Source organism: Tinamus guttatus, unplaced genomic scaffold, assembly GCF_059628265.1.
Source record: "Tinamus guttatus ecotype Peru unplaced genomic scaffold, ASM5962826v1 Tinamus_guttatus_pri_ptg000472l, whole genome shotgun sequence".
NCBI classification, from domain to species: Eukaryota; Metazoa; Chordata; class Aves; order Tinamiformes; family Tinamidae; genus Tinamus; species Tinamus guttatus.
In genome coordinates, this window is record NW_028289006.1 from 5371459 (window position 1) to 5386293 (window position 14835).

At 43.2% G+C, this 14835-nt stretch overlaps 1 protein-coding gene across 1 annotated transcript in view; it reads right to left on the minus strand.

Annotated features, from left to right (window-relative positions):
• Positions 1-874: 874 nt before the first annotated feature.
• The window catches only part of CRADD (CARD and death domain containing adaptor protein), a 340232-nt gene continuing 326271 nt past the window's right edge, over positions 875-14835 (minus strand). Inside the window, exon 4 of the mRNA XM_088532939.1 lies at positions 875-888. The gene's annotated coding sequence lies outside the window, so the exon portion shown is untranslated. The remainder of the gene's footprint in view (positions 889-14835) is intronic.

Genomic DNA, 14835 nt, shown 5'->3' on the forward strand with positions numbered 1-14835 from the left:
GATTGATGGACTCAATTTGAAACTCAGTTGCATTGTACCTTTCTGGAGACTTCAGCAGGCTTTGCATTATGCTAGTATTTTAAAAGGTAAGTATTTATCTTCAGGGAACACGACGTGAGGAGCCAAATAATAAAATAAAAGACACAGTAAATTAAGAGGTAGAGAAAAGCAATTGAATACTTTCTTCATCACTATAAAGACATTTCCCTGTGGTGTATATGTGCTGCTTTTCACCTCTAATTGTCTAATCACTTAAGCAAAGGATCTTCTATCAGTTGCCTTTATTAAACTGTGCAACATTTTCCTGAGCCGTCTTCCCCCAAGCTTAGCTTCAGTTTTCCCTTGCTTGGCAAAACCATCACTTTCAGTTACATCCTTTAACGCAGCCTGCACAAGAGCCTGCCTGGAAAACTTACACTGCCCTCCGAGGACATGGGGCCGTTGCCCATCAGCACACTTAGTTTCTCTGCAGTTATCTCCCTCCTTCCCTGAGGGCAAATGTAATGGGGGACTCTCTTTGCCTGTTAGAAAGGGCAGTTGCTTTGGACGTGAGTCCTGCTTGGCCAGCAATACCCATGAAGGTGAAGGCCTGTGTGCCGGCTCTCGGGCTGCCCACCTGCAGGCGAGCTCCTTGCCTCACTCATCCACATTCCTCCTCCTCCTCCTCTTCTCGGAAGGAACAACCACTGCTCTTACAGTTGCTTATGTTCACGTGAATGTTGCTCTTCTTTGCTTTTTTTTTGCCTTTTTTTTTTTTAAGAGCGTCGTAGGCAGTTGGGGCATAAGGGCTCTGCGAGCGTCGCTTGAATTGCGCGTGCGGCTCAGGCCTTGCGCGGCGCCGGGCACCCTGGGGTCTTGCCCTCGCCTGGAGGTGCCCCTGGGCAGCGACTCGGGAGCAGCGACACCGAGCAGCACGCTCGGAGCAGCACGTGTCTCATCTCTTTCCGAGCCAGAGCCTTTGCTGGGGCATTTGCTAATTGGAGGGACACATTGCTCAGCTTTGCATTTTGTTAAAGAGGCTGTACCAGGCTCTTCTGCAGCTTTTAACTGTGATGGACCTTGAAGTTACTTTGAGTAATGCAAGAAAAGAACTGACATAAAAAATGAGGCAGAAAACTTGGAATTCAGCCCGTAACTCTTTGCTTTAGGATCATTCCAATAACTCCAGGCAGATGAGTAGGTGATCAGGGATTTCCCATGCTAGTCATACTATGTGTCCCTACAGGAGGGGGCAGGACAGGCTGGTAGGAGAGGAAGGGTGGCACAGGTGTCGTCACCATCTGTGACTTGCCAGCCCTGCAGCCTTGAAACTGCAGTAACAACAGCAGTTTCGTTACCGCGGAGGCCTTAGGGCGGCTTTCAGGAGACACTGGGCCCTTATCTGGAGCTGAAGGCCACGTTAGAGAGGTGTGTCAATAACACAACACATGGAATTACTGCTCATGGCATCGCACTAGTGCAGTGGCAGCAGGGAGAGGGAGATCTTGCTGGAGCCTCTGCACAGGCTCCACTAGTTTGCAGGGAAAGCCTTAGGGAGCGAATTCCATGCCCCAGGACTTTGATAAGGCAAACCCTCCAAACAGCTAAAGGGAAGGTCTCTCTTGTTCAAGCCAACAGAGCTCACAGGACATCAAGTGTCCGGTCAGGTTCACCTCATACTGTGATTCCAGCAACTTGTGTATTTTTCCTCTATTGTCTGAGGTTCTTAATGTGCATGTTGTGTTATATTGTTTTAGGGCCAAAGCGGGGGTCTGATACAAATCAGAAAATGGAAGTTCTCTTCCCAATTCTGCTACACTCTTGGTGATTCCTTGGTCAAATTGCTTCCATTCCGATTTCTAAAAGTACCAATTTCTCATCACTTCTCCCTGTTTTCTGCCATAAATGATGTTCCAGGCAATACAGAACATTTCTGCACTTTCCTGTTTAAAAAAAAAAAATGATTAAGCTCAAAAAATTATTAGTGAGGACACTTAAACCTCATTCCTGTCATGTCATTCAGGTAAAAGCTCTATCAGCCCAATAATGTCTTTTCTCATCCTGAATAAAAAAGACAGGATTTCTGGCTAGGATAGAGCTTGTAGCTAGAAATTGCGTTATTAATTTCTAGTTACACAAATGATTTTGAGTGGCTTATAAATTGTTTCCTTGCTTTTGTGATAAATCCTCACTTGACAGAGGAATGTCATGTCTCTCCGTGATGTTTTTGGATTCACTTGTTATCTTCCATCCTTGTCACAGATTAGTGTCTCTTTACATTTATTTATTGAAGTGAGCAATTGTTGATTTTATGGGTGAGGCTTTGCTGTTGCTGTAACCTGACTCTCCTCCAATAAACTGGATAGCGAACAATTTTTCAATCTCCAAGATAGGAAATGGAATGAAATGAGAGGAGATTGTGCCATATGGTGTTCACTTGCCACAAATCACCTTCCTTTTTCTGCCAGATGTGACTCTGCTCATGAGTCTAGAAAACGATTTCTGCAGGCAGTACTATATATGATGTGTGGACAGGACACGGCCAAAGACCTGTCCACATTTTCAGAAAGGTCACTTCTCCCCCATCTCCCCCCAACAGTTTTCAGCACACAGGAGAAAGTCGTGGTGTTCCTTTTCCTCCTATCATTTCAGGAACTTCACTGTTACACTGGCTAAATTTAGCCCTAACAAATAGTAGGAACGTTACCCATACGAGGATACGAACACACAACCCAAAGCGATTGATTTTTTTTCTTGAGATTCATCCGATCTGTCAGCTGTGCTCTGGGCCCAGCCTCTGTGCACAGGGAATTCCTTTGGCTTAAGCCCCAGCGCGTGAGCCCTGAGGAGGAGGGGAGCAGAAAGACGGGCAAGGCTCCTCGCGCTTCCCACCTTCCGCCTCCGCCAAGCAGAGCTCTTCTCGACCGCCGGTTTTCTTGTGCTCAGACACCATCGGTGCTGTTTTGCAAACTGCACCCAAACACAAACCATGCTGAGGGGTAAAACAAAGAGAATTGTTAGGATCAAGCAGAGCTTTCCTTGGACAAAAACCTCTTTTACTGTAGACACCAAAACTCTCCCTTGAACTCTGAGCCAGGACTGCACAGCTTAAGCCCATTTCGTTTGCAGATGTCAGTGGAGCAGGACAGGCAGGATTTTTTAGCTTTTGATGATATGAATATGCCAAAGTGTGATGAAGTAAATTCAGACAAAGCTTTTATTCTGCAAAGCTCTGCAATGCAATCTTTATGGGTTCTGTTACAGGTCTTGGAGGATAGGGAATAACACAGTGTCAGGTTGTTTTGCACTCAGTACAAAACACTTCTGCTGCTCTACAGGAAGTTTTGAGCTTTCACTGTGTTTTATGAGTGTATTTATATTCTCAAATTAACTGATATACCCATTGTCAAATGTTTGTAAATCAATCATCTTAGAAGAAAGGGGAGAATTCAGAGCAGATCAATAAAAATGTCATCTTAGCTTTGACATCTTTTTTGTTTTCTTGGTCTCAGGGTACAAGCTAACTCAGATTTTGAAATGTTGAGCCGATTCAAGTGTTTGTAAATATCAAAGCTGCATAGGTTGAACACTGACAATATTCTTCTCATTTATCTCTTTTTTTTTTCCTGACAATTTATTTTGAAACATGGTAATTTGTCAAGAGCAAAAATTGGAAATTTCTCATGTAGCTTTCTAGTAAATGACATCCTCCTTTTTATCACCACGATGAAATAAACACTAACCAAAAGGATAGTATGTTATGTTTTCTAGCATTTTTTTTCTATATATCTCCTTATCATAGCTTAATAACTGACTGTTTCAGAAACAATGAATTCTGCCTCATATTTAGTGGGGGGGAACATATTTAAAGGGTAGGAAATCAAATTTTGCAGAAAGATGAAGCTTAGTCTACAAAGATCCATTTTCCATCAAGAAATGATTTTCCAGTCTCCAATCTCATGATGTTCCCTTCACTCTTCTACAACGAATCAGCACTTCCCATGCAGACTTTCAATGGCACAATAAAGATGTAGCAGTTTTATTTTGATCATACTTATTAAATGCAGATGCCGTGTTGTGCACTGGCCAGGATACAAATTTCATATCTGTCTTAACATATAAGTGGTTTTTGCTAACAAAAATTACCACAGTGAACTCAAAAAGGCTTGCTCAGAAAGGATAAGGCTCATCTGCAAGCTGCAAATATCTTATGTTGTAACCAAGACGGTTTTTAATTAAAGAGTCTCTTTTTAAAGAGTGACATTCACTGGTCACTTTTGGTTTTGTTTTCAGTGGATGCCTTCATTCTCTATGATGAGAACAAAGTTCTCCCCCAGCCAAATTCAAATGTCTTGTTTTAATCTCATGTAGTGGAAGAAAACAGATAAAATAGGATGCAAAAAAGATCACCAGGCATTTTTCAAAATGTAGTGGTCCCAGGGTAAAAATAACATTAATTATTTTCTATTTTTTTAGTATTTATGAATAATTGTATTTTATTTTGCAGAAGACCGCATAGTTAGATGCTGAGGGAGTGGTATTTGGGGGCAAATAGCAGAGTTGCTTATGTCAGGTATTAAAAACATCTCTGGGTTAGCACCTTCTTTCCTAGACCATAAGACTGACCGCCAAAATGTCTCTCCATTCACCTCATGATTTGTGAGCCTTCAGATATGCTGGCATGACATTTAACATTTTCTGTGGGAGAGCTAAAAACTTTGAAGAGTTGCACTGTTTCTTCTTTTCTGTACCAGCAGCTGTGTTGATATAATGACATTGGTGCAGGAATGGAGGCCTTTAGCACCAGAGACTGGGGCATTCATCATGCGAGATGTGAGAGCTGGCAACAGGGCTTTGGGAGGCTTGATCCCCTGGCAGTAGCTTTGCTCTCCTCTAAGTGTTTGAGCGGAGGTGGTAATGCCAAATATCTGACTTGGGCTGAAGCTGCTGTGCAGAATCTGAGGGCAAAAAAAAAAAAAGAGGGCAAGAGTCAGGTAAGTAGTTTGGCCTCAGTTTGGTGGTCTTTGAGGTGGCCTGGCAGACCACAGGGAACCTTCACCTCATCCCTTATGAAGAAAATAGATTTTTTTTTTATGATGGACAACACAAAAGGGATTTGGCTCTTGCAAGGAGTAAAGCTCATTTCGTTTGGCCTGCCCAGCCAGTTGGGTTTGTCCCCTGACTCAATGTCTCAGGAAGAGGTTTGGCTGTCACAGCTACCCCCAGGCTCCCCTCTGCCCCAAAACAGCCCTGCAGAAATGCAGACATCTGGTCCATCCTCAACTCCGTGCTGGCTGCGTGTCAGAGTGTCCCAGGTGGTCTGGTGAGTGACATCCCCCGCCAGCAGCTAGTACAAGGTGGCTTGTCCTGCAGAGGAAAAGGTCTTGCACGTTCCCTGCTTTTTGGAAAACCTAAGGAAACCCATGTATAAGACACAGGTTCAGGAAAACAGAATTTAGTCCTGATCCTTTTTGTCCAACTAGAGGATCAGCAGAAGGACTGAATGCTGCACTGCAGACCATATCAATTAGAGACACACTTTGAAGTGTATTAAGTGCCATGAAAGTTCAGCACAAAGTGAAACCAGAATTAGTGGATATTATGGATCTTCTGTGTCGCATTTTCCCACCTAAAAAAATGATAGCTGTAATTTTCTAATGCATTTAAGGTGCATTTTTAGAAAAAAAAAAGAAGAATTCTGGGAGTCTGATGATCCCATAGTAATGTACTTGAAGAAATGCAGGACATAGCGGTTGAACGGTGACGTTACAAAATAGTGAAAACATTCCTGGTGTGTTAGGTAAATAAGGAAGACAGATGCAGTTTTCTTTACTCGGTGAATGCTGCAGTGTGCCGGGGAGCCCTGCACACCCCATGGCACAGGGAGGTTGGGTGGGCTCGGAAGACCCTGCTCTGTGGCTAGCTGGTGTGCGCTGCGCTCTCCCTCCATTAGCCACGTTGGAGAGCAGCCAAGCACTGCAGAGGGCTCCCTGCTTCAGGACACGGTCTCCGGCTTCTGCCTTTGATTTTCATCCTCTTCGTAGATCCCCTGAGTGTGCCAGAGTTGCCCTCATATTTCATGTCTCCCTTCTTTCCCTGGTGTCCTGGCTATTCTCTTCCACCTACGTAAGCTTCCCTTTCCAGTCCCGCTGCTGCCTTGCAGTCTCCCTGCCCACCCATGGTATTCCCAGCTCTCCCAGCTCTTCCCCCGTGCGTGCGGTGCCTGTGGGCACTCGCAAACCTCTCCTGCAGGCCGTGTGTCTGTACCACGGGCCCGCAGGTGGGGAGGCAGCTTTGCTGAAATCCTGGGCGGTTACAGGGACCTGCTCTCGCTGAAGCCATTTCAAGAGGGAGAGCCGCAGCGAGTGGAAGAGCTGGCACCAGCACCTGGAAAGGAGAACAGTGCAGTGGATAATCAGCAGCTCTGCAGGGGCACACCAGGTGTGGGCAGGTGAAACTGGGGAAGGAGGTGGGCCGCGAGCAGTTCACTGTGCGTTCCTTTGAGCCTGCTTGTCCTGGGAAAGCTCTAGCATCGCAGAGCCCTCTTCTGAGCCCTGGAGATTACTGAGTGGGGATATTTGTAGGTACTTTCCTAGTGGTGTTCATATTAAGAGCTATTAAAAATAATGAGGCACTGCAGCTTTACTAATGATTTAAGAGATTTTTTTTTGCATCTCAGTATGAGGCTGATCTGTTGCAGCCATCTTCATGATAGCATCCCGCGGTGTTTTGTCTTTATGAGCACATCTTGTTCTGGCTCGTTTCAGAAACCTGCTCTTAGCTCTTAGGTTGGCAATTGTTGGCCTGTAATTAGGACCAATACTACAGACCTGAGCTGCTGGATATTTTGGGGTATGACGTTGCTCAGCTTTACGTTGCATAGCTGATTTCTTTCGCAAAGCCTCTGAGTATAAAATAGGTGTGTTTTTTAGAGAAAGCAGTGCAAACGTATGTGGTTACCAGTTAGCCAGTGTCTGAGCAAACATATCTTTAGATGGGGACTGTGGTCCAGCCCCTGTCTGAGGGGGACTGTGGTCAACTCTGCCTTTCCTTGGGCCAGAGTCTTGAGTGGATTTGCACTTTGTACAGAAACCAGATACTTGATCCATGCAAGTAGCTTATCATAATCGAAACTCTGAACTCTTTGCCAAGAAGCCAAATACTAATGTTTTATTGGTGAATAGCCAGATTAATGCCTGTTGAACCACTAGCAGGAAGCCCAGTTTCATGCAGCTTTGTATGCCTAAGATTGAAGGAAAAACTAGGACATATCTCTGAAGCCTATAGCTAATATCTAAGTTTTCTTACGTCTTTGTGAAGAATATAATATGTTAGCCCTCTAGTGGTTGGAGAATCTCTGAGTTCCAGTTAGTGTTAATCGAAGATTATTTGTAAGTAAGTGGTGGCTTCATATTTCAAAGATCATCTTTGAATGGCCTTAGGTTTTAGTCACAATTAAAACTCTGTCTCTTTTTCTTTCCCAGCACTTACATTAAAGTGTAATTGCTTTCTGCCACACTTCTAAAGCAAGACCATACTTGCTAAACATAAAAAACAACTGAGTTTGAGAAAAGAAGCCAAACAAGCCTTGAACAGACTGTCTTCATTCTGCAGGAGAAACTTTTAAGAATGGTCCTTTAATATTCCCAGGGAGCAAGGCCAGTCTATTTAAAGGCTCAGACTGAGTGAGAGGTAATTATAGCTAAATTAGAAGCAGGCAGTTACCATCTGTGATTTCAGAATCCTACAAAATATTTACGTGAAAAAAAGGAAAGCGTCAGAGCACAGAATTGGAAAAACACGGAGTCTCCCTCCAACACTGATGTTCACTTTCCGTACCATAATGAGCAAATCATCAAAAAAAAAGCCCATAGAAATGAGGTCATAAGGTGCAATGAGATTCAGTCCCCAAAAGCAAGACCTAGGCAGAAATTTTCATAGAAGTAGAGAAACTTAAAAGAATTAATTTTGAAAAAAAACTCAGGAGTGAGAACATGCAGTCCATTAGGTATGGCATTGCAATTCATATGAATTATTCTTTGTAATTTGATAGTATTCAGAGGTATCAACAATAAACCAGCATTTTTTTTTCTCACAGTATCTGTCATTTTGTTACCTGAGTTCTCTGACTATGGCTTAAATCTCAGGAGTGTTATGAAGCTTAATTCGTTAGTGTGTTTAAAGAGCTTTGATGTGCCCTGATAAAAGATCACATCAAAGTAGAAGCTGTGAATTATGTAGTATTCGTTAATTCGCAAAAAATAGCTGTTAAATTTTAGTAGCAGTTTTGGTTGTTTGGACAATGAATCTGTAACATGCATCTCTATTTACACGTTTGAAAAAATACACATTTAGGGTTTCAAATTTCAATAACCTGTGCACTGTTCTGGTCTTTCACATTATATGTCAGCAGGAAGTTCAGTGATATTTGTAAAAACTGTATTTTATATAGTGATATTTGAAACCTGACTTACATTTCAAGTGAGGAAGATGCATCTTGAGATGGGCCTGACCAGAACTGGGGGTCACAAACAGATAGTATGTAGCAAACCATGGCTCCAAACCCATCACTCCACCTGTGCTTGCTGTAGAAGACACAAGTCCACGTTGCAGATGGGGATGTAAGTATTAGCCCTTTTGTAGGCAGGTATCAGCACTCTGCCAAAGAAAGAAGAATGTAGGACTTCAGTGGCTGCCTGATATGAGAGTCAGTTGAAAAAAACAGAGAGTTTTAAGTGATCAAACATTTGTGAGTACCTCCAGCTACCGTGATCACTGCCCTTTTTCTCTGAGGATGCATATGAGCCTTCTGTGAAAGTAAATGTAAGAAATCAATAGCACTAATAAAACTATCCTGCAAACACTCATGTAAGTCCATGAAATGCTAGCGTGGCTGTTCACCAGAATGAAAAGCTGCTTTACTTAAATAAGATACTGCTGCTAGCCGAAGAGAAATGTTTATCAAACTAGTTTTTCTGCTTGCTTAACAATCTGCCCTTAACAGGAAAGCAGAAGAGAAACTCTCCTAAAAAAAAAAAAAGGTTACTAACTAAAATCGAAATGTAGTTTTTTTTTTTTCTTCTCTTCTGAAATACCTCATATCTTTGAGGACCTAAATATAACTTTATTAGCCTTACAAGGAAATGCTGCTAAAGATCATCAGGTCTTTTTAGCTTAGCTTTTCATTTCTAAATATACATACCTGCTATCTCCAGGCCATAAACAGCTTTCTCAGTGATTACGTGTATCTCCTCCTTGTTTAGCCCATTTGTGGCATGCTTATTTTGTGTGAGGTGACATTAGCAGGTTCTTTCCAACCTTCTGAAAGCCGTGTACCGCAGCTGGGCGTTAGGAAATTCCCATACCTTGTGCTCTACCTCATCCCAGTTTGAATTACAGCTGGTTAGGCCCTTGGGTCAACGCCTCTCTTTTCCACTCTTTTCTTCCATGTGTATTTGGGAGGGCAGGAGGATTGGGGAGGTTTCACGGGGGTCATGGGTACATCCCCTCCTTCCTTGCACCTATTTGGCTCATACAGTCCCTCTTTTTTCTGCTTTCCGCTACCCAGAAGGTGCATGGGCAAACAGCGCCGTGGCCCCGTTCTTGCTATGGCTGTGCCTTGGGGAGTTGAAACAATCTGATGCCAGAACTTGTGTTTTGAGTTCTTGCCTTTCCTGGCCAAAGGAAACCTACGGGGAGGTGCTATACCTGGGAAGAACAAGAGATTCGGAGCATCGCAGGGAAAGGGAAGGCCACAGGCCTCTGTGGCATGACCCGGGCTCACAGGTGAGCGCGGGGCGCTGGCGACTCTGCCTACCTCTGCTCTGCGACAACATGCAGCGTGGGGATGAGTACGATGCAGGGAGGCAACTCCAGCTGCTCTGGTTTCCTTGATACGAGCCCGTCTGTCTGGCTGCAGGGTTATGATACAGTTGCGTTGCTACTTGCACTGACTCACGCTCTGTTTTCCTAGTGATGCACAGGGATCAGTTACCCATATGTTGTCACCAGCCTGTGTCTGCCTTTCTCACAGCCCCTCCTGGAGGGTATTGACGTACACAAGGAGGGTGCGAAATGGAAGCGGCCTCACTACTAAGCTGTAAAGGGATTCTAAGGAGATTGCTGGGGCATTGCTTCCCTTCCCTTGCAATGTTGTGTGATATATATGTGTGCATGGGTCCTCTCTGAGTGGGCCTTTGTTTCTTTTTGATTTCTTCAGTAAAAGGCATGTCCCATATAGCTTCTTCCTATTCCTTATGGCTAATAAGGAATGAGCGAGGAAGCTGAGCTGAGCAAGTTTATCCTTGTTGTGTCAAGACTGGGAAATGGAGGAGAATGAGCAGGCTTGTTCTCAGTGCAGATATGTCAGGCTTGTGAAAAAGCACCCTCAACACATCTGCCAGCTTCACCCAGAAGCCCGTGTTTGCCCCCACTGACGGACTCAGACACTCAGGCACAGCAAGGAATCATCATCTGCCCATTTAGGGTGCTTGTTTTATTCTTATTCATTTGTGACCATTCATTATTACTTCAATATTAGAGGCAGCTGTAATGAGTTATATTAAGAGCTGCTTCTTAAAATACATTCAAGGACTGAGTGATGCTGTACAGCACTATTAAACAGAGCATCTTGCTTCAAGCATGTTACACTGATGTTCTGCCATCTCACTGAATGCTCCTGCCTTTTCACCTGGTGACAAAAATACTGGCACTGACCCCAGGTGGACTGGGTGCTGTATGGTGACAGATAAATCCTATCTCAAGCCATATTGCAATGTCTGGGAAAACAAAAGCGCCCGAGCTCCTTTGATTCACTTTTCCACACAGCCAAGCAGCCGCCCGTGCTGGCAGGTCCTGCTGGCAGCACCGGAGCAGAAGGCCGCTCGGGGGATGATCCGTGGTGTTTATCAGGGAGACTGCCCAGCATCCTTGCAGAGCCTCATGTCCTCTGGCTTCTAGGAACATGGTGAATGCTAGGCTAGAAAAATGCCGAATTAAGACTTGTTATTTTTAGTAAGTTTGTTTTGACTGGACATGGGGAGACTCTTACAGGAAATAACAGGACTTTTTGCACAGAAGTGGAGGAGTTAACATTCTTTATCTTAGCTTAACTTGGCAGAAACAGAACTCTGCTTTTGCACTTTGTTCGACTTGCTTTGAAGAGTTACTCATTCTTAACTACATAAAACTTCTTTATGGGAATACATCCACATTTCAACTCACATATGCATAGCAAATGCTGTTAATACCTTATTTTCTCCCAATTTCATTTTTCCTGAGCTAAAAAACCTCTTACCGTGACAAGGGTCAAAAAGAAAATTCACTGTCTCCGCAGTTGCTCTGTCTTGTGTTTAAGCGTGCTTCTCTGCAAGCAAAAAGCTTTGTCTTCATACTTATCAAGTCAACAATCTTGTTAGAGGTGACGTGATGCCAGTTTATGATGGTCTGTTTAAAAAGAATTGAATTACTGTCTGAGGCGTGCACAGCATGTCAGTAAATGCCTGCGTTGCAGTCTGCAGATATTTCTGGTTCTTGTTTTCCTTTTTTTGATGTTTTTGTTGTTTCGTTTGTTTAATTACCTATACCTAATGGAGGAAATAGACTACATAGTAGCACGTGGGAGTTACCAGTTTGGAGCACACTGGTAGGTCACAGGCTCTAGTTACAATCACAGCTAGGGGCATCAGTACAATTTAGCACACTGTCTATTTCATAACTTGCCTCCATTAAAAAAAAAAAAGACCTTTTTAGCTTATTCTCTTTGCTCTCTCCCCTGCTCCAATGACGGAGACCTGTGCCCCAACATTGCTTCTTGAATTTTTATTTGCATCCTAGGCTATTATTCCCAGTGCATTCACATAGAAAATCATTTGGCTCCAGAAGGTCTGTTCATTTCCCTGTCTGAAGCCATTTCCTAATTATGCAGGTAGCTCTGCTGACTTAATTTCCCCCTGCGGGACGATTGCAGATCTAAGGTGCCATTTGATATTGGTAAAGAGTAAGGAAATGGTGGGTGAGTTGGAAAGGAACCTTGCAGAAAAGTCTAGGAAATAAGAGACTCAGAAATTAGCCTGGAATAGCCAGGAACCCGGTCACAAAGCATGCAGTATGCAAACCTCTTTGTGAGCTACATAGTGTTGGAATGAAGTTTTGTCAGACGACCATGGGAGCTGTCTAGGACAGAGTGAGAATAAATTTGCTGCCTATTTTCCTTCAGGAAATTCACCAGCCTGTAGTGAATGCTTTATTACCAGCTCGTATTTGCCACTCCTGCATTACTGTCTACCGGTGAGTCAGATGTTCACAGGGTGATGTTGACATTTCACATCCTCTGAGTGAACCTAGCAAGAGTTTAAGGTGCTTGATCCAAACCATTAGACAGCTGTGAAATTCATTTCTTCCATCAATCAGATATTTGTGTACACAAGTATCGCCGGGTGCAGGAGTGCCCTGGAACATGTGCTGACACGTGAAGCATCTGTTCAAGGTGTCTGGCAGCACAGCAGAGGCCGAGCACTTCACCTGCTCCAGCTAGGAGGAAGGTAACAGCACGGTGTCAGTTATTTTTGTCCATTCTTGCAAAACAGAGTTGCATCAAAATCCCACTTCCTTGAATTCCAGAGGAGTCAATAACCCGAGGCAGTGTCCTTGCTCACATCCCCAACGCTCTGACCAGCCAGGGAGTCCTGCAGGCCTGTGCTGAAAGCTTCTTTGCTGTCCTCTCTCTGCACTCATGCAGCCGTGTTAGAGGTTTCTTTTAATAAAAACCCTCTCCTCAGGCTTTTCTTACTCAGCTGTCACTCACATGAACATTTCTGACCAAAGCAGTTCTCTACAGAGCTTCACCAGTCAGAGCTGAACAGTCCTTAGCCTTCCTCTCTTGGGAGGGAAGGGGAGACAAATTCATGTGTTTCATGCAGACAAACATCTGTCAAGAAACATTTAGATAACTTGTCCCTTGGGCAGGATCAGCTCTGTATCTCATCAGCTCATTCCCGTGTTTTGAGCTTTCAAAAATTCTGGATTTTGTTTTAGCCTTCCTAAGAGAATAATTAACTACTTACCAATAAAAGGACATGATTCCAGCATCCCCTCCTTGGTCTGGTGAAAAGTGTGCAAGGCTCTTTTGAATTATTTTGAAAGATTGAGCATTTCCAGACATAAATGTCTTAAACTGATTGTTTTGCAAATAGCTGAACATTTTTGATTTTGACTAAAACTTTTCAATTGACCCTGCAGCTTTTTTAATGTTAACTGAAACTGCATTTTTTTTTCTTCAAGTGATCTTATTTGTTAATATACCAAATGAAACCAAGTATACTTTGATAAAATAATTTTGTAATCTCATCCGTTTCTCATCACTGTCCCAGAGGCACGGAAACATGTTAAGTATGTGCATCTGTCCCAGCTTTATTGAAAAGACTGAGAATCATCAGTTGTAACAGTAGATTTTTTCTTATCCTAAATATTTAAGAATCAGTTTCTGGCTTTAATGATGTTTCCTTGTGTCTATTTTGGTGTTACTGAAACAAGGCATTACCATTTTAATGGCCTTAAATGAGGCAGTTTGTATAATGAGTGAAGAGCTAGGAAACCAAAACAATATGCCTATAATATATGCCCCAGACACATGCATATTATTTAAAGATATTTCAGGGACTGCTTAAATTTGGCATCTTTTAATTAAAAGCTTGACATTGCACTGTAGAAATGGCAGTTATCTTGGACTAGAGAATTTTCTGAATACATCATTATGCAAGTTGTTACTCTCCTATTGCTGGAGGCCAGGGAGTGCTGGGAAGCCATACAAGCAATTGTGGCAATATCTGGAACTAATTGCTTCTTGGGGCTTGACTTTGCCAGTTGTTCAGTTTTCACTGTCTTCAGTGATTTATTTTCACAGAATCAGAGTCAGAAAATACAAAAGCAATCAAATAGTTTTGCTTTGGAGAAACATTAGCTGTTTTTCAATTTCAGTAAGCACTGGGACTTCTCTGGGCTTCTGCAGATGGAGTCCTGTTCCTGGCTTGGCTGAACACTGTGACTTGGGCAAGTCATTTCTGCCAAGAGATTCTACAATATTTATCAATTTTTAGCTACATCAAAGTTTGGGGGCAGAATGCACAACTATTCAAGGCTGTATTTGGATATGCTATGTCCCTTTTGCCAACTTTAGCACTTAGCAGTCATGAGTCAGACCTTCCAGAATAATGAAATTAAAAGCAGTGACTTTTTTTTTCTATTTACCATCTGTTTTATGAATTTTAAAGGTGATACTCTTTACAGATTTTTGAGCTTTTCTTTGTAATCCAAATTTATAATATTAAAAAATACCAAAAAAAGAATCTCACTTAATTTTGGATTGAGAACTTTGAGAAACACCAAAGGGCAGGAAAGTTGGGTAAAATCCTGAGAGCTGACAGGGCTGCTGTGGGGCAGTAGAGCCCTCCCTAGGATCTGAACGTGATTTTGCTGAAGGATGTACACACATTTCCTGGTCATACTGAGGGATCGTGGCCTGGAAAGGGATCACAGGCTGCTCATCTGAGAACCCTCGAGGACAGGAAGACACCAAAGGTGGAGAAGAGGAGACTGAAGCCACACATGGCTCTTTTGAAGCCTGAGTTGAGGAGGATGAGTTTTCTCGTTGTGGCAGGGGACAAGCCAAGAGTGAGTGCCAAGGAAACAGCAATAAGGAATCACAAACATGAAGAGCTTGATCTCCTCTGAAGGGTTGTGCAGGATCCTAGGATTTGTTTGCCTATGTCCTCTATATTGGCTAGCTGTATATGCACCAGGGCTGAGGGATATACTTACCCCTCAGCTGTGCTGAATCCCTGACAAAAATTCCTTACT